General features: G+C 34.5%; 1 long non-coding RNA gene across 2 annotated transcripts; it reads right to left on the reverse strand.

The window, feature by feature from the left end:
* Window positions 1-6,006: 6,006 nt before the first annotated feature.
* On the reverse strand, window positions 6,007-9,085 carry LOC149986227 (uncharacterized). 2 transcript variants are annotated; one of them, XR_016501251.1, is made up of 5 exons: window positions 8,136-9,085; window positions 7,790-7,947; window positions 7,357-7,444; window positions 7,100-7,187; window positions 6,007-6,632 (listed from the first exon to the last, which is right to left on the reverse strand). It is a non-coding gene; the product is annotated as an uncharacterized LOC149986227 (long non-coding RNA). The 2 variants fall into 2 exon arrangements; XR_016501252.1 differs by lacking the exon at window positions 8,136-9,085 and having other exon boundaries at window positions 7,790-8,127.
* Between the last annotated feature and the right edge of the window lie 18,677 nt (window positions 9,086-27,762).

Raw genomic sequence — 27,762 nt, forward strand, 5'->3', positions numbered from 1 at the left:
AGCTTAATCTCGACTCATGACTATCACAGTCAGGCCCTCAAACTAACTTCTACAACTCCTATATATTTACTCCCTATTCCCAAATTCTAACCATAATTCTATAATTAACTACTTTTAATAACTAAGTTAATCATCCATCCTCCTGAACTGACTATTCTATAGACTATTAGTCTATTTTACCAATATCTTATAAAAACGAACTAATATCTATTCTACAATGATAGAAATATGTTATTGTATTTATTTCTAGAAGTAATAATAATAAAGAGTCAAATTATTCATCTTGTGAAAGAGAAGCTTTGTTATTAATTTGGGCCATTGCTCATTTTTAATCTTACTTATATGGTCAATATTTCATATAACTAACCATCAACCTTTGAAGTAGCTTATGGAATTAGACAAGCTTACTAACAAGCTTGCATGATGAGCTTTTTTACTTTAAGAATACAACTTTGAGATTGTACATTAGATATCAATTTGAATACCAATGGACTTTCTTGTAATCTATATCTTTTAAAAAAAGACTTAATTAAAGCTTAGTCGTATGAAAATTATAATGAAGAGATAATTCCTAGATGGTATATAGCCATATATTTGACTTTAATATTAGGTTCTACAACCATGGTTTTTGACCAAAATTTAGATAAAAAATTGGATAAGAAACAAGTAATTAGCAATATATAAGAAGATCTTATAATCTTATTCGAGCTTCAATAAAGAACGTTTCTTTGAACTATTTTAAATATAAAAAGAGATAGGATTAGTCACTAAATAATAAGATTTTGTTAGAAGAATAACTTATTATTTTGTGTGTGATTTAATAGAGCTAATCATATAGTTCGAAAGTTAGATCAAAGAACCTTCTTAATATGCCAAGTACATAAAGAACTTGGATATTTTGAGGTATATAGGATACATTCTATGTTTTGTAATCAATATTTGTAGAGTATTATGTATCAAGTGACTATGTATATTTTTCAATGTGAAGTGTGTGATTAAATTAGTTCAAGCTTTAACACCTTATTATCTCAATTGAAGCTATTATTTATTATGGATTTATATTATTGTTGGTTTTTAGACTCTGCTAGACTACTGGTTGTTATCTCAAGTAGAGTTAAATATATATTAATAAGAGTAGAGCATTTTAGCAAGTAGATTGAATTTGTAGTTTTATTACAAAATTCTTCAAAATTGATAGCTATGGCTTTTCTTGATCAAGTATTGGCATATTTTGGAGTACATATTGAAGTCTTAATGAATCAAAGAAGAAATGTTTTTAGGAATTTTGAAGCTTTATGTACTAAAGCTTTGATAGATTATTGTAATACATCTAGAAATCATCCTGAGGTAGACATATGACATATGGCATATTTGATACCACCTCTTTTTAATCTCCTTTCAAGAGATTAGATTCGTCCTTGTTGTAAGAAGCCTTTTAGCTATGCCTCATTTTTTGATAAGGATTTTAGATTTCTTCAAATGTATTTGTCACATACTCTAATAATTTAGCTACTAGAATACTAATTTGGAGGAATACAATTTGGCATTCACATCATTGTGATATTCATCTTCAATAATATGTATTTTGTAGTTCTAATTGATTAAAGGGGCTCCTAAAAAACTAAAAAGAGTACTTGAAAGTGTGTTGGATGTGCATTTGTATTTGGTTTAAATTACATACTTATGATGGATTTGTAGCACTTGATATATTGTATGTAGCAATCTCTGTTTATACAACAATTGTCATGTGATATAGCATCGGATGCCAAATCTTGTTGAATATATGTAATTTAATTTGGTTAGTGGTTTTTCATCCCTTGATAGTTTTTTTGTTAATTGACTTTGTTCATATTAATTAGAATTTGAATATTTAAGTGGAAAAAAAATCTTTGACTTGACATTCTTATCAAGTCAAGTCTTATGAGTGATTTTAAGAATAAAAGAACTTATTGTAAGGATTTTCTTGGCTAAGGTATTTTAGCCATTTTAGTAAAGCTTTAGAATTTCTTTTATTTTCACATTTGTATTTGTAGATTCTCCCTTTGTGGTGTGAGAGACAACTTGACTTAGTTTGATATAAATTTCTAATCTTTCTTTGAAAGTGTGTTGAATGTGTATTTTTATTTGGTTTAATTTACATATTTTATGATTTATTTGTAGCACTCAATGTATTGTGTATAACGATCTTTATTTACATAAAAACTTCTTTAACTACTACTTATACTTAAACAACCATTGTCTTTTATTTCTATAGATTTGATCACAAATCTTTTAATTTTAAGTTTTAATAATTCTATATTCGTGATAGTAGATTGTTTTATCAAGAGAGCACATTTTATACTATGTATAAAATCTATTATAGGTAAAAAAAATAATTGATTTTTTTACCATATTTATTGCTATCATAGATTGTTAAAAGATATTATATTAAATAATGGGACTCAATTTGTATCAAGTTTTTAAAGAACCATTCTTAAAATATTAAAGATAAATATAAAACTATCATTAACTTTATATCTTCAAATTAATGGACAAACAATACATATAAATCAAGTTTTGGAACAATATTTAAGATGCACCATCAACTACCATCAAAATAATTTGGCAAATTTTTTGCCATCAGTAGAATTTTTCTACAATAATATAATATTTTTTTCTATTCAACAATCATATTTTTATGCTAATTATGATTATCATCTATAATTTAATATTTTAAACTTCTCAAGTGTTGATAATTCTAGAATAAAAGATTTGATAAATTATTTATTAGAGCTACATGCAATAATGAAGGTACAATTAAAAGAAGCTTAAGCAAAATAGAAAATTAATGAAAATGCATATTAGAAAGAATAAGCTTTAATTCTATTCTAACAATAAACTATGATTATTGTGTTGTAACAACAAGATTAGTTTCTTTGCAAGAAGTTGGATTTTTGTAGGCTTGGACCATTTTGTATTTGTAAAGAAATTAATCTAGTTGATTATTGATTATATCTATTGGAGTCTATGAAGATCTATCTTCTATTCCATTTATCTTTTTTTGAGCCATACAAAATTGTGAATATATTAAAAAGAAGACAAATGCCACATTTTTCTTATAGAAGTAGACAATATTCAAGAATTTAAAATTGAAAAAGTCTTAAGTTTAAGGTTGTATCAAAATATGTTAGAATATCTTATAAATTAGCACAAATATGATATTAAAGAATGTATATGGAACCAAGATAAGAAGCTTGTAAATTCAATAAAGAATATTGATGCTTTTCATTAATAACATTTGTAAAAATTAAGATAAAGTATCAAGTAATTTTATACTATAAAAGAAAGAAGATATAATAAAGATTGCATGCTATCTTTTATCCTTATTTTTGGTTTTAATATATGTGTGGCACTAAGAAGATAGAATTCAATAATTAATAAATTTAACTCAAGAGCTATTATTTGCTAAGTTATCTAACAAAGCATCAAGATTGTCATAGCCTTTAAGATAATATAATAGAGATAAAGATCCTCAAGAATGGCATGTTTGATATTATAGCCGTAAAAGAGACTTTAAATATTTGGTGATATTATTGAAAGTAGGAACTACCTTGAATGATATTCTAAATATTTTATTTTAAAAAATTTATAAAAATCTCAAAAATAATTAAATAATAGAATGGTATTATTGCCTTGTTATGAAATACTATCAATGGTTGAGAGAACCTATGAACTACTTTTGAAGATAAAAAAGATTAGAGTATGTATCAAATATAATTTGTTGCATCTTGGACTTCTTCAACTTGTGATCACCACTTTTTGTGGAACTTGTTTAAAAAAGAAAAAAAGAGAAATAATGATACAAATATATATATATATATATATTAAAAGAATTAAATAGAAGTAAATAGAAGTAAATAGAAGTAATTAAATATAATAATATTTTATAGAAAAGCTTTTTAGAAGCTTTATAAACTTAAATTTGAATTTATACATGTTTATAGATAAGTGATAGGTTAAAAACTTTGCTAATAAGGTGGCCATATGTTGCACATATTATAACATGTGGTAAAAGTTGGCAATTTGGTGCACATGTAGGGAACTTGTCTTGCAAATTAGGCATGTGTTGGACGACGTATAGAACATTACCACATAGCTCTTAGTTAGATAGAATATATAAAGGCAAAAGTAAGGCCTTCTTTACTCTTGTCAATATCTTTTTTGTTCTTAGTCTTGTTTCAAGAGTCCATAGTCTTCTTGTGTTAGACAATAGTTATTCTAGTCTTAATATTATATTATCTTTGAATAAATATTTATTTTCTTTGAGTGAAATAAGAGTGTATTGATCCTTTATATGTTTGTAAGTCATATCCTTGATAATAATTACATCACATAGTAGTATTATAAAATTTCATTTTGTTGTCTCATTTATTCTTATATTAAGAAGACATTTTACTATCTAATAATCTATCTTATCATTTGAAGAAGGGAGCCTTGTTGGTGAATTTATTTTGAATTATTGATCAATTAATTTATTCATATTATATTAGGTCTTTCCATATTAAAGTTCTTATATGGAGGTTATTCAATGTTTCTTTTTCAAAGGCAAAGTAATTTCTTTAGCTCCATCATTTTGCAATCATAAGCTTTTAAATAGAAAATAAATCTTTTAAAAATCTTTAAAATGATATAGGAATTTTTCTATAAAGATAGCTTCTTTTTAAAAAAAGATTTTCCAATGGCCCTACTCGTTGGGATTTGAAGTAAATTTTTAGAAGAAAGAAGTTATTCAATTCCATATTTTTGATACTTGTTGATACTTCTAAAATCTAATTATTTATATGTTTAAAAATAAAAATTTATGTATATATATATATATATATATATATACATAACTTAAATATTTAAAGTTTTAAAATTACATATATACATAAGATAAATGTTTATTATTTTAAATTATACCAACTAAATCTAATGACGATGTATTAATTATAAAAAATCATGAAGTGGTATAGATTTTTTAAATAAATTTTTAAAATTTTAAAATTCGTAATAAATTTATTTAATTTATAAAATTTAAAGTGCCAATCAGATTTTTAATTATTTTTAGATAAATTTAATTTTTGTAAGACTGCTTTAAACACTTAAGCTTTGCATATGAGTTTATTAAGATAGGATATACATTCAAATTAAATCTCTTATTAACTGTATACATGTGTGTGTACTACTGTGATATATTTTAATAAATACAGTGGAACTTATCACAATATGTAAATAAGAAATGGAAAAAAATCATCCTTTAAAAAATGACTTCTCTTAGGAAGGAATGTTCATAAAGATTTGAAATTTTTTTGACATGAATTTACTAAATTTGAATCAAATTATCTATACATGGAGCATTTGTTTTAAATTCAGGTTAAAAAGTTAAACTGTGTTGTGTGACCCTACTAGAACTTGTTACAATCTGATAGAATAAATCTTTACAGAACTTGTAAATCGTTTTCTTGATATAGGAAAGAAATTCAATCAATGTTGAGGATTTCATTGAGCACTAAACATGAAAAGAAGTTGTTTAGTGGATTATGTTGTTTTAGGTGTTTTTCAAAAGATACTACCTACAGCATCCACTGTTGTTTTACACAACCAATGCTTCCATTTAATTTTGCATAACATTACTCATTGTGTTTGGACTATGAGGACAAAACTAATTGAAATGAAATGTTGAACTGTTAAAATTTGTTTTTTGTTTATTTACTTCCAATCTCAAATACATTGCATCTTGCACTGCAGGCAAGAAAATACAGTCAAACCACATTTTGGCTATGTGCATCATTCAGGTAACGTATTAAAAAAGTCTCTGTTAACAAATGTTTTTGATTGATTGAGGTTCACATGTAAAACTCTCACTCAAGTTTTACAAGTGGAATGAGAGCACCAGACATCCACCCAGCTAAGCAAATTCTCAACCAAAACTTTCATACAGCTAATTAGAGCCTGGCTTCTGTAAGTAGCTGAGAAAATCACAGAGAATTCAACATTGCATACATTGCTGATCACCAGTCTCTTCCAGGCAAAAAATTAGATAATCGATCCAGTCACTATCCAATAAACCATCTAGCATCTGATTTCTTTAAGGTTTGAAGAGTATTCTTAAGGGTATCTGCAAAAACTCTTGGAGGGTAGTTGCATGATTCAAGGATCTCGCTTGAAGGACTCAGAAGCTGTCTTCAACTCCACACATGTACAAATTCATTTACTTTTATTTAGTTTTACTTTAACTTGTATTGCTAAAGTATAAATAAATGATTGTAAACTGATAGCAATATTAGTCCCCTCAATGTCAATAAGCAAAGTTGTGTAATAACAGCAACCAACTTTGGTGTGAGATCAGTTCACAAATTGTTGAGCCCTTCAAGAGCACTCCTGCTTATATCTAGACCAAACTAAATAATTAAATTCACATCACTTAAAGTATGCAGGATTTAGGAAGTTGGAAGCACAATTAGACAAGAAATGTACCACTAAATAAACAATTTTTTAGATCCCACAAATGAGTCACACTGCTCTGTTCAAGTTTCGTACCTGTGATAGTACACTGTCCTAAACAAAGCACCTTTCTCAAGGATCATTAAAGAGTGCACACCTGAAACAACCTGCTCATGAGAAGGTCAGAATCCAACAGATATGATTCCAAGAATGTCGATAAGATGAGCAGAGAGCAACAAGATTTTGAGAATAGTACCATGCAATTGATCACTTCTCAAAATTCTGAATGGGCTTGCATAGGCTAGAAACTGATTAGTAGAAATAGTTTTAAAAAACAGTGAAACTAATGATTGCATGTTGCTTTATAATCTACTTAAAATCTATGCACACCACAGGAAAAGCCTAATTAAAAGAATTTAATTTATCACTCACAACTCTATCATGCATTTCCAATATACACATGATATCTCTCACACCTCTCTATCCTCCCTCAGTTAGTACTGGACTACATTTACTCACTATTAACAAGTTTATTTACCTTCACCAACAACTAAGAACCCTCACATTTTCAAAATGTTGTGGACAAACAAATCCAGTTCCTGTGGTTCTAAATCCTCAGAATAAGTTTTCGTACCACTCATTAGTTCAAGTGAACCTCAATATATCCATGCTTAGCTCAGCATGTGGATTTTATGATGCCTTGAAAAACAACTTAGGCATTCCTGTGGACACCAGCGTGTAAGTTTTAACGTGCATAGCATTTCTTTAGAAAAGACAGTATTGACATGTTGAGAATTTACTGCTGCAGACGAAAAAGTAGATACAACTTGGAAAGGCACGACAAAGAGAACAATACAATTTGTATACCATTGTTATACGTTAAAGATGTACCTGAACATAGAGTACCAAGGTATGATACACGCATTCAGGACAAGTATAAATAAAACTTATAAGCTTTATGCACAATGTCATGATACACCTGCAGCATGACTCATGAAACAGGTTAGAATAACTAAGGATAAACACTCAACATACAAGTCTCCATGTTGTGAAATTTCCAGGATGACAGAAGAATATGCACACAACAACCTGAAGACCCAGCTCAATTATCTGACTCTACATCGTTCCTCTTCCACAAACTTACTAACTTGATTTCTAATCTCGATTTAAAATAGCACAAGCTCAAGTGCTCCTGAAACAGCTCACTAAGAATTGCTGAGGCAAATCAGGATTTAGGAAGTGCATTCACTTGAGTATAACGATACGACAAAGTGAAGGAACCTCGTGTGGTTGATCTAAGCGCAACAGCGAAGCACAAGTTTACCAAATGGACGATCCCAGACCACGCAACACTCGGTGACTTCCCTGCGCCATTGTCTAACTTCTGCAACGGATGCAGTGCCTGGTCCTCTGTGACGGAGGATATGGCAACCATAGAATACCAAAAGCCGACTGCTCCGTACTCGTTAAATCTCGAAAACCCTGCAAAAAACTTAAAAAGAAATGCTATCTCGGTAACACCTTAAAAAGCACCGCTGCCGCCTCACATTTTGATGTGAAAAATTTAACGACGTTGAACTCACCACGTCAGAAATTCGAGACGTTCCCACCCAGACAAGCAAAGAACTTACATCTTAGCAAATGCATCTAGTGCGTGAGAAGAGTCTTACCTCCAATAAGCTTCTCCTCAAAGCATAGTTAGATCCCTTCTGTTGATAAAAAATGTCCAATTCCTGTCAAAAGAAGGGCACTATGCAATTCTCCAATTTAAATCCACGGGACGGAGACATCCAACGATGAAAATAAATAAATGAACAAGTACCCAAACAGCTACTTTTTAAGTTAAACCCATGGCAACTCTAACACCCGAAATGATCAAAGTAAAAGTACATGCAACGCAGCCCTTGACGCAGCCAATTGATTCCCTGGCCTTTGCTCAAATCGTGCCGCGAACGAAACATGTTGGCCTTGACAACAGCCACTTACGACATCCGTTAGCTTGTTCAGCAATAACAAAACAGGAAATGGATAGTGACAAAGTCTGTTGAGTGAGTGAGAGTGAGAGATGGGCTGTACGATAAGCCATCGTCATGGACGAACCTGACATGGAAATGTAGCTATCGTCCTCTCTTTCAACTAGATCCCCCTGTACCAGTTGGAAAATGTGATATCACCTGGTTGGGTCCCCCAGCTCAGATCTGCGTCAGCTGCGCCACGTCCAGGCCAACCCGACGCTGCACCACCATTCATGTGGCGCTGAAAGTGGCAAGCAGCCACATTTCGAGTTCGTAACAGTTTCGGAGAAAGGCCTCAAAATCCCCGGCGAATCACCAACACAATCATGAACCATAAACTGCGAAACTAGACTGACTGAAGCCTTCTGTTTTTTGTAGTGGCGCGCTGCGAGAGCGATCTCAGGCGACACATTCCCAGACAGGTTCAGATCAAGTTGCTGAAGCTCCGCTAGTTCCAAGAGTATCATCAGAGTATAGAAATCCACCTCAGTGGATTTGGAATTCGAAAAATGGGAGTGGAGAGTTTCGCCATTGAAGGCGTTTGTTCATCGCACACTACGGCCTCCATCGCGGAGACTCACACACGCCTGCACGCGCGCTCACGCACAGCTAGAGCGAGAGCGATGCCGCCAAAGTGCCGTCACGACGGCCTCAGCGCCGCGAAATGGCCTTCCTCACTTTTACTGGAATAGGGATGAATGAATAAATTGTGGATGGTGCCGTGATTTCATTCGTTCACAGCTCGGGAGGTTCATCCGGTCCCCGATCGATGAATGAATATATAAACGAACGAATGAACGAATGGATGAACGAATACATGAACAAATAGATGAATGAGTGAACGAGCATAAGACCTCAATGGTAGTATAAGGGTTAAAAATGCATAAAAATGTTTTGATCCAATTGTCCTTAAAACTCTTATGGATTTTAATGCATGAGTGTGTATGTACTAACGAGTTAAACTAAACTAGGTCACATTTGCATTTATCAATACAATTTGATTTTCTTTTGAAATTGACTAAATTATTAGTATGTGAATTTGTCATAATATTGTAAAGCTTCCATCAACTCTCTCTTCTTCTTTTTTCTTTTTCTTTCTTTTTTTTTTTTTAAATTTCAATTCTAAAGATGCTAGATTGATCACGTAATATTGCATTGTAAATGTGAATAAAATAAATAGACATTCCATTGTTTATAATTGCTCAATGATGTAAAATAATTTATTTTCAAATATATAATATAAGGTCAATAGTCAAAAAATGAACATTGCATCTTTTTCTTTTTCTTTTCTTTGCCTTGTCCTCTCATGCAGAAATATATTTAGAAAATGTAGTACACATGACATCATTTATTATTCTAGTTTTTTTGGTTATATTTTTTAATATTATTATATACACACAGGTGGGGAAAGTAGCCATGAGGGCTCTACAAGTAGCCACACCATTCCAAGTCCTAATTTTGATTCCATTGGCACAATGCTTGGGTACCCAAATGTGGGAGGAAGAATGGGAGGTGGGTAAATGTATACATCTAATTTCAATAACTTTTAAACTTTGAATTTCACCAAGAAGGTATATCCAATACTCACGGATTGGCAATGAATCAACTAACATACCATCAATATCCTTCCATGACGAAGCCAATGTCAGAGTCTATAATAACAATGGGTCAACCAGGATCCTTTACTCATCTGACATGGAACAGACCTAGTCGTTATATACCAATAGAGACACCCATTATCCCTGAAGGAGGTGGCAGGAGACCACTTTGCTGCTATCATTGCAGACAAATCAGACATTATGCGAGTGAATGTCTTAATCCAAGGGTCAGTGATGACTATGCTCCAATATGTAGAAATAATAAGCAGTCTGATCACACTTATCAGCAGTGTAATGCGCCTTTTAATTATAATAACTAGGACCAACAAATATAAACAAGCCAATCGACGGAGGATAAAGGTCATGTTCAACGAGACTTACCAGTACATTGTGTCGAGGTGGTGAATGCAATGCTTACCAGAGGCTAATAAAAAGACAAGAATCCAATTTAGGACCTGGATGAACTAATCGCAGGAGAGTAAGTAGCACCGTCCACAGGGCTAAACGAACCAATATCAGTATTGGGACGTATCCCAATATTGAGACTTCAACAAATTAAGGAACACAATTCGATTCCACATGCTAATTTATCGGGACCATCAAGATAGATCCCATCTGACCAAGTACCAATACCTGTACAGCCCAATAAAAGATCTTACACATTAAAGAAACCTTTAGTAGTAGAAAAGTTGATGAAGTTATCAGCGGCAATCTCAATTGTCATGAAGGAATTGCTACCAAACAGAGTAAAATCGAAACCAATGAAATGCAATAGAGCATTGGGAATTACTCTTAATATGGAATCCTATGATATTTTGAAGGATTTGGATGTTATTCAGCCTTCAATTACAATGAAGCAATTTTTGGTTGTAGCATCGGAATGTCGATCTACATTAAATTCAGCATTAATACGATGAAGATCTCGCACTAAAGAAATTCATGAAGTTAACTTAAACCCAGATCCGGGAACACCAACAATCGATGTATCAATCGATGGCATTTTAATTCCAGGGATACAAATTGATGGTGGCTCTAGTGTAAATTTAATGAACGTGGATATAATGGAGGACTTGAATCTAAAGCAATTGCTACCTACGATATTCGTCTTGTGAATAGCAGATCATAGTCGAGTAAAGCTAATGGGAATCTTACACAATATTACCACTGTAATCGTGGGATTGACATACAAAATCGATTATATTGTATTTTGATTACAGAGTTCTACATTATCATATCCCATTTTATTGGACAGACCTTAGCTTTATCAAGCCAAAGCTAAGAACAATTGGGGCCGAATCACATTGATAATTAAAAATGATCATGATCAGATCATTCTATAGATGTACCCGATACAATATCTTGGAGAATTTCAATTGCCAGAATCAAAATTTATATCAGACAATGAGAGTCAATCGATTGAGTAAGATGATGATGCTATAGGTTCATCGTAATTTGGGGTAGGACAAAACACTTCAACGGCAAAGGTAGGAATCTACCAATGTGGAAGTCCCGGTGAATATTTAGTACATCAAGAAGATGCGACTAACTCAGATCATGCTATTGCCGAATGGATGAACAATCCCCCAGTCAATAGAATCAGCATATTGGAACCAAAATTGGGTAGTTTCCATATGTCAGATAATACAAGATATTTAGATTAGGAGAAGCCAATTAAATCAAAGGTTGTTGAAGACCCTGTGTGTCAATCCATTAACTTGGGCACCAACGAAATGCCACAGCTAATTAAAATATATGTCAATATTATAGGTACAGAATTGGATGCTAAAAAATAGTTTTTCGTTCATCTTAAATCTGCCTTTGCGTGGTCGTATGCGGATTTGAAAGGGATTCCAATCAACATGTATGAGCACCAGATTATTTTGGAGGAGGATGTTACGCCAGTTCGTTAAAGACAACACCGACTTAATCCCAAATATTCTCTTTTAGAGAAAAAAGAATTGGATAAACTTCTCAATGTGGGTTTTATTTATCATGTTCCACATAGTGCATGGGTGTCGCCAATCGTGATGGTACCGAAGAAGAATGGAAAAATCAAGATATGTCAGGATTTTCAAAAGTTAAATACAACTATTAAGAAGGACTATTTTTCATTACCATTTACAGACAGTATTTTGGATGCAGTGGCCGGACATAAATGTTACTCATTTTTGGACGGATTTTCGGGGTATAATCAAATTAAAATTGCCAAAGAAGACAAGTTGAAGACTACATTTACCACAAAATGGGATACATTCGCCTATAAAGTAATGCCATTTGGGTTTATAATGCCCTGGCTACTTTTCAACGAGTAATGATTCAAGCATTTCAAGATTACCTACGTTTATCAATGGAGATATTTTTGGACGATTTTTGCACCTTTAGCACAATGGTTGAATATCTAGCATGTCTAGATAACTATTTGAATCAATGTGACAAGTATGGGATATCTTTAAATTTAGAGAAGTGTCAATTTGGCATACCAATGGGGAAGCTATTGGGACACATTGTCTCTGTTGAAGGTATTGCTATGGACCCCGATAAAGTTACTCGTATATTGGATTTACCAAAGCTACATACAGTGTCAGGCATGCGAGGTTTTATCGGCCATGTCAGCTACTATCAGCATTTTATTGAATCCTTTGTGGTTATTTGTCAACCGTTAACCCACTTGTTAAAGAAACCTTAGTCAGATGGATCTAGCCGAATATGGACTGAAGATTATACTTTTGCATTTGACGAATTGAAACGAAAATTGGTATCTGCTTCAATTCTTGTAACACCTTGTTGGATAAAACTGTTTCATGACTATGTAGATGCGTCCAATATTGCTATTGGATCCATTCTCAGTCAAAAGGATGAAAAAAGATTAGATCATCTCATATATTATACAAGTCGACAATTCATTGCTGCAGAACGAAATTATAATACTACCAAGTAAAAAGCCCTCGGAATGATCTATTAAATATAAAAATTCCACCACTATCTACTTAAATATCCATTTTTGTTCCACGTTGATCATGATGCACTTAAGTACATGATAAATAAACCTTAATTGAGTGGACAAATTGCTCGATGGATGTTACTTCTCCAATAATTCAACTTTATGATTAACGTTCGACCCGGCAAGAAACATACCAATACGGATCACTTATCTCGTTTATCTAATATACTAGATAATGAGCCAATAAACAATGCTCTTTTGGACACACAACTATTCACTATGAATGTCATTACACCAGAATATGGTGAATTGATCCAATATCTAACGTTTCAGACTTTTTTATTTTCTTATAATGAAAAATTAAAGAAGCATCTGATTTTAAAAAATGCGTTGTATACCATGATTGGAGATGGCTTATACAAACAAGGGCAGGATGGAATTTTATGCAGTTGCATCTTTCAAAGTAAAGTTCGTAGAATTTTGGAAGGATGTCATTTGGACAGTTGTGGAGGACATTTTGCAGGTGATAGCACCGCACGTAATGCTTTAATGGCTGGATATTGATGGCCAACAATATTTTTGGATGCATGCCAATATGTTCGTCATTGTGATCCTTGTCAACGAATTGATCGCCCTACTAGAACTTCTGCAATACCATTGGTACAAATTTTGGAACGGGCACCATTCGAAAAATGGGATATTGACTTTGTAGGATCCATTGCATCTACCTCTCGAAATAGACATAAACGTTATATTCTAGTAGCTACTGATTAAGTCACCAAATGGGTGGAGGCCATGGCAACGAAAACTGATAATATCAATACCATAGAAATATTTTTATATGAGAACATTATCACTCGTTTTGGCTATCTGAAGGAATTGGTTAGTGATTGCAGAACACATTTTATTAATGCAATAATTGAAGCATTAACAGCGAAGTATGAGATCAAGCACCGTAGACTACACCTTATCATCCATGAGCCAATGGATAGACAAAAAAGACCAACGGTGTCGGGGTAGAGAGAGTTTGCTTCAAGAAAACGCTGGGCTTCTGGCTATCACTAATTATTCAATCAAGCTTGAAAATAAGGGAAGCCCGAATTTTATATATAATTTTTCTCTTTTTGAGTAATTACACCAAATACACAATCCTCAAGTAACCCACAACTTCCAAAATATGATAAAATCTTCTAAATCCTTGTTTATTCTTATGTGGAGATTTTCCCGAACTTCAACACCTCATATCTCTTAATCCGACCGTCCAAACAAACTCAAATTTTACATGAGGTACTGATGTATTCTTATTATCTTCTACAACAATTTTCAACCGCAAATTTATTGCAGATCTTGAGATATCTTGAAATCCCTAACAGTCGCTTCAAACCCTTGTCTTTATACATCCGTGTGCAATTTTCTTCATATCTCACAAAATATAAGCTCAAATGCCACGAAATTTGTATGTATAGCTTTTTAACACAAAATTTTACATTCTTCTAAAAGTTTGAGCGAAAAATTCGTCCAAAAACTCAAGTTATGGCTTCAACCATTACTACAAACAAACCCACTTACTTACTGCTTTTGATTTGGAAGCATCGCCTTCAACTCCTTACAACTCCTTTATATAAACTCCAAAAAAAATATATCTTTCGTGAAAGATGTAGGCCTTGAAACCGCCGTTCTAGTCGCACCTTCCGATCTTCAAAAGCTACTGTAAAACTCCTCGTAATCTCAAAAGAGTTACAGTATGTCTTGAATAAACACCTTAACTTCAAACGGCTATAACTTTTTCACTTTAACTCCAAATCTTCTAATTTTTGTACACAAATTGTTCTCCAAACCCTAAACTTTACAACCTTAGCTTTTAATCTCCGAATGCCTCCTTTGAAGTCGCCGAAACCCTTCTTAAGGTCGCAGGCAGCCTCCTCAAAGCCCATTAGGCATGGTATTCGATCAATAAGGATGAAGTTCCCCAATCCTTGCCTTCATCCGACCATGCCTTGCTTTCATCCCTCCCAATTAGCCTCCTACTAGTTTAGATTTTCATCCTTAGGTTTCCACCTTCTCCCAAGGTTTCATACTAAACATTTAGGTCCTATTTATATATATATATATATATATTAATGTCAAAATCAAAAGAAATAAAGAAACAAAGTAAAGTTTCTTATACCAACTCCTTTTAATTTAATCTACTAGCCACTCTAACACACATCTAGATTTATTTAGAATTAAAATAAGGAAACCCTAATTTTATATATATAAGTTCACCTTTTGGGAGAATTACACCAAATACTTAAGTCTTAAATAACCAACAACACCCAAAATATGGTAGAAGTACTCTAAAACCTTGTATATCCTTGTATGGAAATTCTTCCGAACCTCAACACCTCATAACTCTTAATCCAACCGTCCAAACAAGATCAAAATTAACATGAACTACTGATATGTTGTTATTAATTTGTACAACAAATTTCAATTGCAAATTTGTCGCGGATCTTGAGATATCTTCAAAACCCTAATAGTCGCTTCAAACCCTAATCTTTATATACCTGCACGCAATTTTCTTCATATCTCACAAACCATAAGTCTAAATACTACGAAACTTGTATAGATAACTTTTTAACACAAATTTTTACATTCTCCCAAAGTTTGAGCCAAAATTTCGTTCGAAAACTCAAGTTATGGCTACTGATACTACTTTGAACAAAACCGCTCACTTACTGCCTTTGATTTGAATGCGCTGTCTTTAACTCCCTATAACTCCTTCACATAAACTCCAAATGCAAAATTTTCTTCGCAAAAGATGTATGTCTTAAAGTTGCCCTTCCAGCCGCATCTTTCGATCTCCAAAAGCTTTCGTAAGACTCCTCTTAAACTCAAAAGAGTAACAGTAAGTCTCAAATTGACACCTTAACTTCAAATGGCTATAACTTATTCACCCTAACTCTAAATCCTATAAAATTTGCACAAAAATGGTAGCCAAAACCCTAAACTTTACAACCCTTGCCTTTGATTTCCTAATGGCCTCTTTGAAGTCGCCGAAAATCCTTATCAAGGTCGCAAGCAGCCTCCTAAAAGCCCATTGGGCATGGATTTCGACCAATGGGGATGAAGATCCTTATCTCTACCTTCATCCAACCATGCCTTGGTTTCATCCCTCCCAATTAACCTCCTATTAGTTTAAATCTTCATCTTTAGGCTCCTATCTCCTCTCAAGGCTTCATACTTAACATTAAGGTTCTATAACATTTATATACTATAATCAAACTAAGTAAGGAAAATAAAATAAAGTTTTTTCATACCAACTCTTTTTAATTTAATCTATTATCCACTCTAACATACATTTAGATTTATTAACATTCAATGTGTTCTAACTAATTTTTATATACTATAAGCATTTATACTATGACAACATCTATATTATACGTAAATTCGAGATGGATTTACTCAATGGAGGGAGGGAGTCTCCGTAATAATGATTACCGATAGGATTGGAAACGTTGTGATAGTTAGGATAAAATTGATGGTTAGTTTTGGATACTGAAACTGACTAGTCAAGAAATTAGACATTCTTGATTAGACGTGAGATTAAAGTACACTGGATTAGATATTCTTGATTCGGATCCCGAGTAAGCAGTTAGAAGCGGGGCACTCATAGAAGGTTTCATTGTTGCAAATTTTAGGTATTGTGCTTTGAATTGTAAGCTTTATGACAATAATCAGTAATAGAGTTAGCTCGAGGAAGTATTGATAGTTTGATTTTTATAATGTCGATAGAAAGAGCAAAGAGAGTACAAAAATGATCAAAAAGTCATCGCAATGTGAGGCCTAAGTGCGATCTATAATCGCCGTTGTCGTATTACGTACTTTCCTGCTCAAGAACGCGTCGGGCGTTTGGCTGTAGAAGGTAGTATGGAGATTCACTAATATTCAAGCAGTTTATCAGTTTTTGACTATTAGAATATAAACAACTATAAGAATATACCGTATATCTATACGGATGCCCTTCGACTGCTTGTCGAAGTCCTTTTTGCCCCAGCCGGTAGGTCTCTAGACGTTACAGAGAACCCCGAACAACCCAAACTGCTAATCTTTGATACCGCTTTATACTCACGATCTTGTATCTACTGACTGTCTTGTTAGATTAACCCAATAAATTTCATTCACTCCGCATACTCAATCCTATAGACACCCTTTTAACTCTTCATCACAAACGTAACTCGATTTCACAAAATAGTCAAGAGTAATCAAATCCACTTCATTAAAAATCCCGATTCACCATTACAATACTGACTTCAGCAATGATTGCCTCAGTCTTCCCAAAACCCTATGAAGAAAAAAAACCCAATTCTCTGTCTTTTTTCCCCGCCCGAAGCATGAAATTAGCTCTCTGATTCTTCAAAAACTTCCCAAAACTTATTCTCTCCCCTCTCATTTCTTAACCTTAATTCTGAATTTCTTCAATCCTCCATCTTAGATCCAGAATGGGCTCCCACCATCAGAGCTTGGATCTGAAATTAGCTCTTGTTGTCAAGGCTTTCTCCTCCGTTTTTACATTTAAAAGATCCTTTTATCGAAAACAACGCTCCCTGAAATGGCACAGAGAACAGGACAGCCTGAAACAGAATCGAAACCTCGTAATCGGGACCACATTGAGTCGCCCGACCAAATCAGGTTTCATGTTGGCTAAGATTCCAGTCGTAAGACCCGGATGTTCCCGTAATTGGATCTAATTGGTCCTTCGTGTCAGATTGGATGAGGCCCTTAGTAAGATCTGGATTTTCCCGTAATTGGACCGCATTGGATTGCCCGACCAAGTCAGGTCTCATATAGGGTAAGAGGATCCGGATTAGATTCTTGAAATTAGATCCAATTGGCTCTTCGAACCAGGCTCATCCGTCGCGTGAATTGGTCCTTTTCCTTCCTGCTCACTCCCGTTATTGGAATCGAATGGAGCATTTCAGTATGCCCTGGCTGGCTGTAACGGGGTGACTGAACCTGGCGACTGAGTATTTGCACTGGAGTTGGTCGTTGCTCCCAATATTCAAGGTAATTGAACATTAGTAAAAGTCCCCTTTCTTTATATTTACACGGTATACCCATATTTTAACACAACATCCACCTCCTCTGAACCTGTGCATCCTCCGGTATACACCAATTTATCCAATTACTATTTGATTTAAAATATATCCTCTATGTCTTTGTCCAGTTCGTCTTCTTCACCTTCATTATCCAAATCACTTTCATCTTCTTGCTATGGAATGTCTATACCTTCATTAAAGTCTTCCATATTCATCTCCACGTATCTTCGTTTAAATATTTTTACTCGCTTCCCTAGAATTGGTATTTTCAATTTTTTACCATCTAACTCCCATAATGAGTAAATTGCATTATCATAAATAGTTGTTACTACATATGGTCCAAACCAACATTTTAAAAATTTCCGCAAAATACTATGTTGATTATCCAGACTATTGTCATAAACAAGTACCCAGTCACCTTCCTCGATTGCTTTAGATCTCAATCGATGATGCTTATCGAATTGCGCCTTATTTTGTAACCTTGCTCTTTTTAACCTTTCCAATGCTATTTGCACATCTTTCGATCTTTGCTCCAATTGTTGAATCCTAATAACGAGAAGTCTTTTTCTTGTCAATCCATCTTCCTATGGTAGCATTTTCCAAGTAAGTACCTTTTCTTCAATCGGCATAATTGGTTTTCGACCTGTCGTAAGTTCTACTAGCATATATCCTGTCACCAAACTATGTGTTGTTCGATCAGCCCATAATGCAAATGACAAAAGCCGTGGCCAATCTCTAACTTTTCTATTACAAGCTTTAATTAATGCTTTCACAATCGGTGGGTGACCGCGTTCACTTTTTGCATTCCCTTTTGGATTATAAGTAGTAGTCAGTGATAGTTTAACTCCACATCTTTCAAAGAACTTACAAGCTTCTTGTGCATTTAATTCTCCATGATCTGCAGTGATTTTTCCAATGCATCCATAGTGGCAAATGACATCTTCAAGCAAAAACCTACAAATCCCCTCTGTAGATTTTGTCCTCAACGCTCTTTCTTTTACTTGATTTGATAAATCTTCACAAGCTAAAACCAAATATCTCATCTGCCATAACCCAACTGGCATAATAACCAAATCAACAACCCATTTAAAATGAATAGCCACAAGATACGTAGAATGAAGACCATCTCGATGTCGGATATTAGAATATGATTGACAGATTTCACATGACTCTACAAATGAGAGCACAGCTCGTTACATATTTTTCCACCAATATCGTTCCTTGAGTTTAGCAAAAGTAGCCCAAATTCCTCTATGCCTTGCCCATAAACTATCATGAAACTCCTTTAATAATTTTAGTTTTTCTTCTTTTTTGTCTATCACTCGGTGTGGCATCCCAATTCCTTTTTTCGGTCTCTTCCATAAGAATCCATCTTGAAGTAAAAATCCATATGCTTTTTTTCTTATTTCTTTGAATTTTTCTGTAGACCAATTCTCCTGCTTAGTCAAGGTATTCAAGTAATGACTAATATCCAATAATTCTCCTTCATAAGATTCTTCAAGAAATAGCTTGTCTTCTTTGTTGAGATTTGATATTGAATAGAATTTCAATCCGATGTCATCAATGTCTTCAATCATTTCGTCCTCCCTCTCGTATCTTGCTCAAGATAGCATGTCTGCTACTAAATTATCCTTCCCGATAACATGCTTAAATTCCAGATTTAGTGACTTAATATAAGCAATCCATCTCAATATTGTAATATTTGGCGTTGAACAGTTAATAATCATTCCAAGCAATGGCAAGTAATCTGTTTCAATTACTACTACTACCCCAATCAAATAGTCCTTTTCAGCTTTCATAGCCAAAACAACCCCCCAAAATTCTCTTTTGACTTGCGAATATGCATGCTGACGAATACTTAAAACTTTAGCTCCAAATCGAACTGCAAATCTATTCCCACTTCAATCATCTTGATCCACAGCCCATCCAATGGCAATTGGACTAGCGTCCACAGTAAGAATCACTGGTCTATTGCACTTATAATCAACCTTCCTCAATGTTGGAGGTGACATCAATAATTTCTTCAATCTTTGTATTGCCTCAATATGCCTTTCTTCCCATTTAAATCGGTAACCCTTGCGTAACAGTTCATATAATGGATCCGCTATGTGAGCATAATGAGGGATCCAAATTCGAGAAAATATACATGCACCTAAAAACCTACGAACTTCTATTAAAGAATCACAATCCTCTTTCATTCCTCCAATTGCATCAACTTTAGTCGAATCTGGTTTTCTTCTGTAAGATCCACATAAATGTCCAACAATCACAACCTCTCGTACTCCAAATATGGACTTCATACCCGATAATATAAGATGAACTTCTCCAAGCCGAGTTAAAATCTTTTCACAATCTTGTATATGATCAACAACATATTTGCGACACCCCCTCGTATCTAAAGTTTCATCCTTGTCTCCTTCTCTGCACCGTTTTATAGGAACATCATTCAGAAAAGGCATAGTCTTTTTCAGAATAAAATCTCTCAATACCTTATTCATCTCATTCATCATATGCATAATTGAGTTGGTCGCGCCTTGAGGAAGAGTGCACATTCTAACCAATCCAAGTGGTGTCTTCATTATTGTCATATCTCTACTTCCTTCGATAATTTGAAATTAATCATAACCTGAATACAAGTCATCCATTGAATAGATCGCCCTTCCAACAAACGCCTGAGCAAATTCATCCACAATAGGTCCAATTCCTGCATTCCTAACAATTACTACATTCACCGGTTGCATATCTTAAATAAACCGTAGTGACCCATTCTTCTTAGGTATCGTAAACCATCGACTAGAATATGGCGCAATTGAAGGTTCCAATATTTTCATCTTTATCTTTTCTTTTAATAGTTCAACCAATTTAGGTAAATGTGTCCTCGATACTAGAATCGGTCTTAGATTCCAAGGTACATGCGGTACAGTGAAGATAACCATAGGTGTTATAATATTTGGATCCACACACCCAATTTCATGAGATTCAAAAGCAAACGATCTACCTTGTTTAGCCAACATCTTTTTGAAGCAAGTAATTTCCTCCGGCAATAAAGAACCTTCAGAACCAATCTTCAATTCTTCAAAAGTCTCTTTAGTAAACTGATGTCCAATACTCATTGGATCTCTTAAACTTACTTCTTTTGATACTTCTCCCATTTTTTCTTTAGAATCTTCTGGTAATTAATGGTCCAGCAATAGGCTTTACCTTCTTATCCGCCGTTTTATATCTCGTCTCTACAGTGACTTCTGGTGCTTGAAAAGATTCAAGTACGGTATAAACCTCTCTTGAATGAATCTCAACAATCTTATCATTATCTCCTTACCGAATAGATGTAATCAATTCCAATGAATCTTCCAGTCCATTTTCTTCATAAACATCTAAAATCCTCTCATCATCTTGCAATGTACCTAATTTGCGTAATTGTCCTTCAATATCATATAATCTTTTTCTTTCTTTTCTTTTAAAATCATCAACTTTCTTATACATAATATTTCCATTCTCCAATATACCAATAAAACTCGCATCAAAGGCACCTTCATCTCGCGAGAGTACCTCCTCTTTTGTACCTCCATAATCTCGCTTTACAGTGGTACCTTCCCAAAATCCTTAAATCCTTCTACAATCTTTGGCAATGGTTTCTCCTTCAACCTATCTCGATTCCGTTCATGGTTAGGAGGTACTGTTAGAAATTGTACAGCTTTCCTTTCATCCTCGCTCCGTACCCTTGCATAAGCAGAACCATCGTCAAGTACTTTTGTTTCCATCTGTGTTGTCGTAATATAAGGTTGTCCTAAAATCAACGGATAAGATGTTGTATCTTGAACAAAGAAATGTTGCTCCGTCGCAATATCCCCAATCCGAATTTTGACATCTGAACAAGCTCCATATAATTCGCACCGTGTGTTATTAGCTGCTCGTATTGCCCATCCATGTTCCATATCAATTGGTCATTTTTGCTTCTTATAAAGATCTTTAGACATGAGATTTATTTCAGAACCATGGTCGACTAAAGCAACAACTGGTTCTTCTATATCTCCTACTTTCACCAATATCTCAGTAGTTGCCCTTGTCCAATGCTTTCGAGTATAATGGCTCAAAGTTCCCATTTCATTGTCACTATAATCTTCAAAACGTATTCGTTGATTATACCCATTCTTTTCATTTGTTGGTTGCTTGTAACCAATATCAACCTCTTCTTCATCTTTATATATTCTTGCATCAATAGCATGACTCATTCCAGTTTTGCCCATTAATTATCTCTTTCGCTTAATGCTGTCAATGATAACATCATGAAATTCCTTCTTTGCAATTGCCAAAACTTCTTTCAATTTGAATTCCACCTTAGGATTTAATATCCGTTCTTGCAACACCCCCTTCAAATTTGTTGCCACTTTAATGTCAGAAAGTAGCTTATAAGCAATTGATTTGCCCTTATTTTTTGTCTCCCTTGTTTTTTCTTCCAATGATGCCGAGGTATCCTTTACAAGCAATTCTTGTGAAGCTGCCTCCCGAGCCTTGTCTCCTCGAGTTTGCCTCTTAGAAGAATTTCCTTCTCTATTATCATCAAAATTTCCTCGTCTCTTTTCTTCTATCAAAGCTTCATGTTGGCTCTTAGCAATATATGCATGAACTGAAAGAGACTCAACAGGATCCTCCCAACCTATTCTACCTCGTATTATAGCTGCAGTCCTCAATAATGCTTCTCGAGATAATTTCCCTTCTTACATTGTAGAAATGGCAGAAGCCCAAAACTCACTAGTTTCCGTACTTCCACTAAGGTCATCATCCACTCTAGCACCATAATTTGCACTTTCTCGTGCTACTGTCTCATGCTCTTTTAGGTAATCTTGAACCAATGCTCTCATTCCTCCCTTACCAAAATTGGTTTGAAGAAGATCCTCTCTATTTTTCAATGCTATCTTCCCATCTTTTCAGCAAATAATTCCCTATCGTATCATATTATTAAATTCATTGCAATCTTTTCTAGTGTGAGAAGCGTCATCACACCAAATGCATCTTTGTACATATCCTTGTTTTGAAACATTCTTCGAATTGTTTGTAGAAGTATTCTCTTCAAGTCTTGCCAATTTGATTTGAAGATCTCACATTCCTCGTATAATTTCTTCTATCCCCATATCTGCTTTCTTTGATAAGGATGTCGAAGGTTGAACTGTAGGCATTGTTAGTAGTATTGTACGTATTGGAGCTTTCGGTGCTTGTACTGTTTTCAGAATATTGCTCCTATCCTTCCTCCTTTCTCTTTTTGTAAGCAACCCTACCGCATCTTCAACATTCTTCCACTTTGTTGTCAATCCTTCATCTTCTTCTTTGTCTTCAAGAAGGAGTTCTAATTTTCTTTGCAATTCTCCATCAGCAGCTTGAAGAAATAGATCAACTTTGTTCGGCTCCAATGTCAATTTTTCTATCTTCGACAATTGAGAGTACTGCCTTTCAAATTCCCTTAGTAGCTCTGTTGCATGCAAATTCTTATTGGGCCGTTCAATCCATTCCAAAAACAACTTCTTAGTAAGGCGATCAACATCTTCCAAGAAATATTCGTCTTTCAATGCATGTGAAAAAACCTCCCATGAATTCCCATAACGATCCATAATCGATGTAATGTGGTCTCTTATCTCTAGTATCGTGGCAATTCCAAATAATTCAACCATTTTCTTCTCAAAAACCCAATTTAATTCCATTTCACGAACATAACATCTTAAATACCTTGAAATATTCATCCCATCAAATTGATCAATTTTATTGACCACTGCTTGTAATACTTTGGTTGCCAAAGCTTCTTTTCAATCATTACTTTGCTGTTGCTATATTAATAATGAGAAGGCTTGAAACATACTAGCAATAGATGGATCCATATCCATACCTTGTCCTTAAGAAGAATTCCCACCAGAAACTCCTCCCAATAATCCTTCAAAATTTTTATTTTCGTTTTCAATAAAATAAAGATAAAATCAAACAAAATCCAATACCTTCTACCTCAAGCTTTCACGTCGAGTTCACAACTTGTGTCGTATTACGTGCTTTCCTACTCGAGAACACGTCGGGCGTCTGGCTGTAGAAGGTAGTATGGAGATTCGCTAATATTCAAGCAGTCTATCAGTTTTTGACTGTTGGAATATAAACAATTGCAAGAATGTACCGTAAATCTATATAGATGCCCTTCAACTGCTCGCCAAAATCCTTTTTGTCCCAGCCGGTAGGTCTCTAGACGTTATAGAGAATCACGAACAATCCGGTCTATTAATCTTCGATACCGCTTTATACTCACGATCTTGTATCCACTGACTGTCTCATAAGATTAACCTTATAAATTTCATTCACTCCGCATACTCAATCTTATAGACACCCTTTTAATTCTTCATCACATACATAACTCGATTTCACTAAACAATCAAGAGTAATCAAATCCACTTCATTAAAAATCCCGATTCACCATTACAATACTGACTTCAGCAATGATTACCTCAGTCTTCCCAAAACCCTATGAAGAAAAAAAACCCAATTCTCTGTCTTTTTTTCCCACCCGAAGCATGAAGCTAGCTCTCTGATTCTTCAAAAACTCCCCAAAACTTATTCTCTCCCCTCTCATTTCCTAACCTTAATTCTGAATTTCTTCAATCCTCCGTCTTAGATCCAGAATGGGCTCCCACCGTCAGAGCTTGGATCTGAAATTAGCTCTTGCTGTCAGAGCTTTCTCCTCCATTTTTACCTTTAAAAGATCCTTTTACCGAAAACAACGTTCCCTGAAACGGCACAAAGAACAGGACAGCCTGAAAAAGAATCGAAACCTCGTAATCGGGACCACATTGAGTCGCCCGACCAAATCAGGTTTCATGTTGGCTAAGAGTCCAGTCGTAAGACCCGGATGTTCTCGTAATTGGATCAAATTGGTCCTTCGTGTCAGATTGGCTGAGGCCCGTAGTAAGACCTGGATTTTCTCGTAATTGGACCGCATTGGATTGCCCGACCAAGTCAGGTCTCATATTGGATAAGAGGACCCGGATTGGATTCTTGAAATTAGATCTAATTGGATCTTCGAACCAGGCTCACCCGTCGCGTGAATTGGTCCTTTTTCTTCCTGCTGACTCTCGTTATTGGAATCGAATGGAGCATTTCAGTATGCTCCGACTGACTGTAACGGGGTGACTGAACCTGGCCACTCAGTATTTGCACTGGAGTTGGTCGTTGCTCCCAATATTCGAGGTAATTGAACATTAATACAAGTCCCCTTTCTTTATGTTTTCACGGTATACTCGTGTTACAACATGACACTGTCTCTTGTAGTTATCACCAACATAGAACCGATAAAGTTAGATATCTGTTGGTCATTGAAAAGGCAAAAAGATTTTAGAAATGCACAATTATTTATATTTTTATAAGGATCGGATAAACTACTACCAATAGATGTAGAACAAGTGACAGAATATATAGAAAATTATGATCCAGAGGATAGTTCGAGTGTGATAAGAGGAGTCCTGATAGGGATAGATGAGAATATCTTATACAAGGTCTTGCATTTATCAACCGAAGAGCTTGAGGTGGGAGGAGACGCATCAAATGACTTTAGGTCAGGAGCTATTTCAAAAGAGGAATGTCGTCTCTCAAGCGAAATCAAGGATGGAAGGTATATGAAGTACTTACACCCAAACTTATGAAATGGATGCGGTTCGTTCAAAAGCGGTTAGCATTGAATTGGCATACCACCTACATAGCCAAGCGATTACTATTTTCCGCGATAAGAACATTGAAAGGCATGGTATTCAATTGGGCAGCTTATGTGGCCACAAAGATACATGCAAAAATGGGAGCTAAGCAGAAGTCGAGGAAGTTTGCTTCACTATTATGTTCTAATTATGTAAACTCAGTGATTAACTATACATTGAAAGAGGAATCTCAACCAGTATTTCTAAGTTTACAAACGGGAATAATTAGTCCAGGGATAATAATATTTGAAGTAAAAAAATCTAGCAGAGCGGCAGAATGAGAAGCAAGTTCATTATTTATACCAGAGCAAGTTCCAATTTGACTGACAATAGAGATGTCGACACCAATACTAGTTCCAAGGGAAAGCAACCAATTAGGGTTTCAACGGGGTGTAACGGAAGGGTGGAATCTTAAAGAAGTTATATTGGGTCAAATTTCCCAGCTACAACTTACGGTGAGTAAGCTCGAAGATGAGGGTAGCTTAAAAAGGCAAGTGGAAGCGAGCAAAAAAATAATATTGGAGTAAAATTATAAAATCAAGGAAGAGGAAAATAAGTCATCAGAGTAGAATCAAAATCCAAGATACGAGTAAAGCATGAAATGGATGACAGAGTGGAAAATTGGTCAAAGGAGAAATAGAGGATTCAGCATATCTTGGAAAATCAAAGACAAGAATTACTACAAACTTGCAAATCATATAGATTGGAACAGGACAAGATGAACGCTCAGTTGAAGATGAAACGAGAGAAGGAGGCATTGGAGCTTGAAAAGAAACAATTAGGTGATCAATATCAAAACAAAATAGATGAGCTATAGGCAGAAATTATTGTTTTGAAGGAAACAGTAATAAAATTGGAGAGTGATTTAGTCAGAATTGGTCAGTCACAGACATCTGCCTCAACGGGAGTAAGAATTAGAAAATTAGAGGAGAAAGTACAATAACAGCAGTAACAACTAGAAGCTATAGATGCCAGAATACTCCAATTGGAAGCTTAGGTTCAAAAATTGGGAGCGTATAATGAAGATTTAAAAGCTCAATTAAGGGCAAAGATTCAGGACGAGTCGGAGGAAGAAGATATAGTGTTGGAACAAGACCAAATGGAGCCAGTGCCAAAAATTGAAGACATTGAATAATCCAGTTAAAAGAAAAAAAAAAAAAAAAAAAAAAAAAAAAAAAAAAAAAAAAAAAAAAAAAAAAAAAAAATGATTTTTTTTTATCAATACTGTGTTTGCGAGGATGCTGCACAGTTAGGAGTGGGGCTATGTAGAATAAGTAGTTATTTTCAAAATACAGATACCTAGTGTATAGTATAAATAGGGATGGATAAGTGCTGAAAAGGTGGTTCAGCAGGTAGAATAGTTGAATAGTCAGGAAAAGTAGTTATCATCCATAATATAGGAGTTGGTATCTCAGGATAGTATAAGGAGGATGGGAGAGAGGAAGAAAATGCTAGATTGTAATAGTCATGAGCCGAGGTAAGCTTGGTGCTATCTCTTTTCTTAGTTTTCTTGTTTCTTTTATATTAGTGTTGATTCTAGTGAAGAGAATCGATTTAATGAATCAATGTTTGATTTATAAAGTTATTTATGGATCATTGTTTATCAATTGTTGTGAAAGATTGATGATGTATGGAAGTTTTTAGTCACTGTTTATTGCAAGGTTGTGAATTCAGTGGAGAGGAATTGTAATCGAAGGAATTGTCTCGATTAAATTTTGTGGATTGGAAGTTGTTTGTTCTAGGGTTTGAATTATGCTTGTGTATTCATGAATTACATAGGGTACTGAAATTGATGTCGTGGTTGTTATCGTATTGATATGAGAGGGTGGATTGTAGGAAGAAAAATTAAGTGTTCTTCGACATTGTAAGCATTTAGTTGTAGTGGTTAATTATATAACCCTAACAATTGGAGCTCATATTCATGGTCTTTTTTTGTATTCTAATTCC

This window comes from Physcomitrium patens, chromosome 26 (assembly GCF_059467195.1).
Source record: "Physcomitrium patens ecotype Gransden chromosome 26, ASM5946719v1, whole genome shotgun sequence".
NCBI classification, from domain to species: Eukaryota; Viridiplantae; Streptophyta; class Bryopsida; order Funariales; family Funariaceae; genus Physcomitrium; species Physcomitrium patens.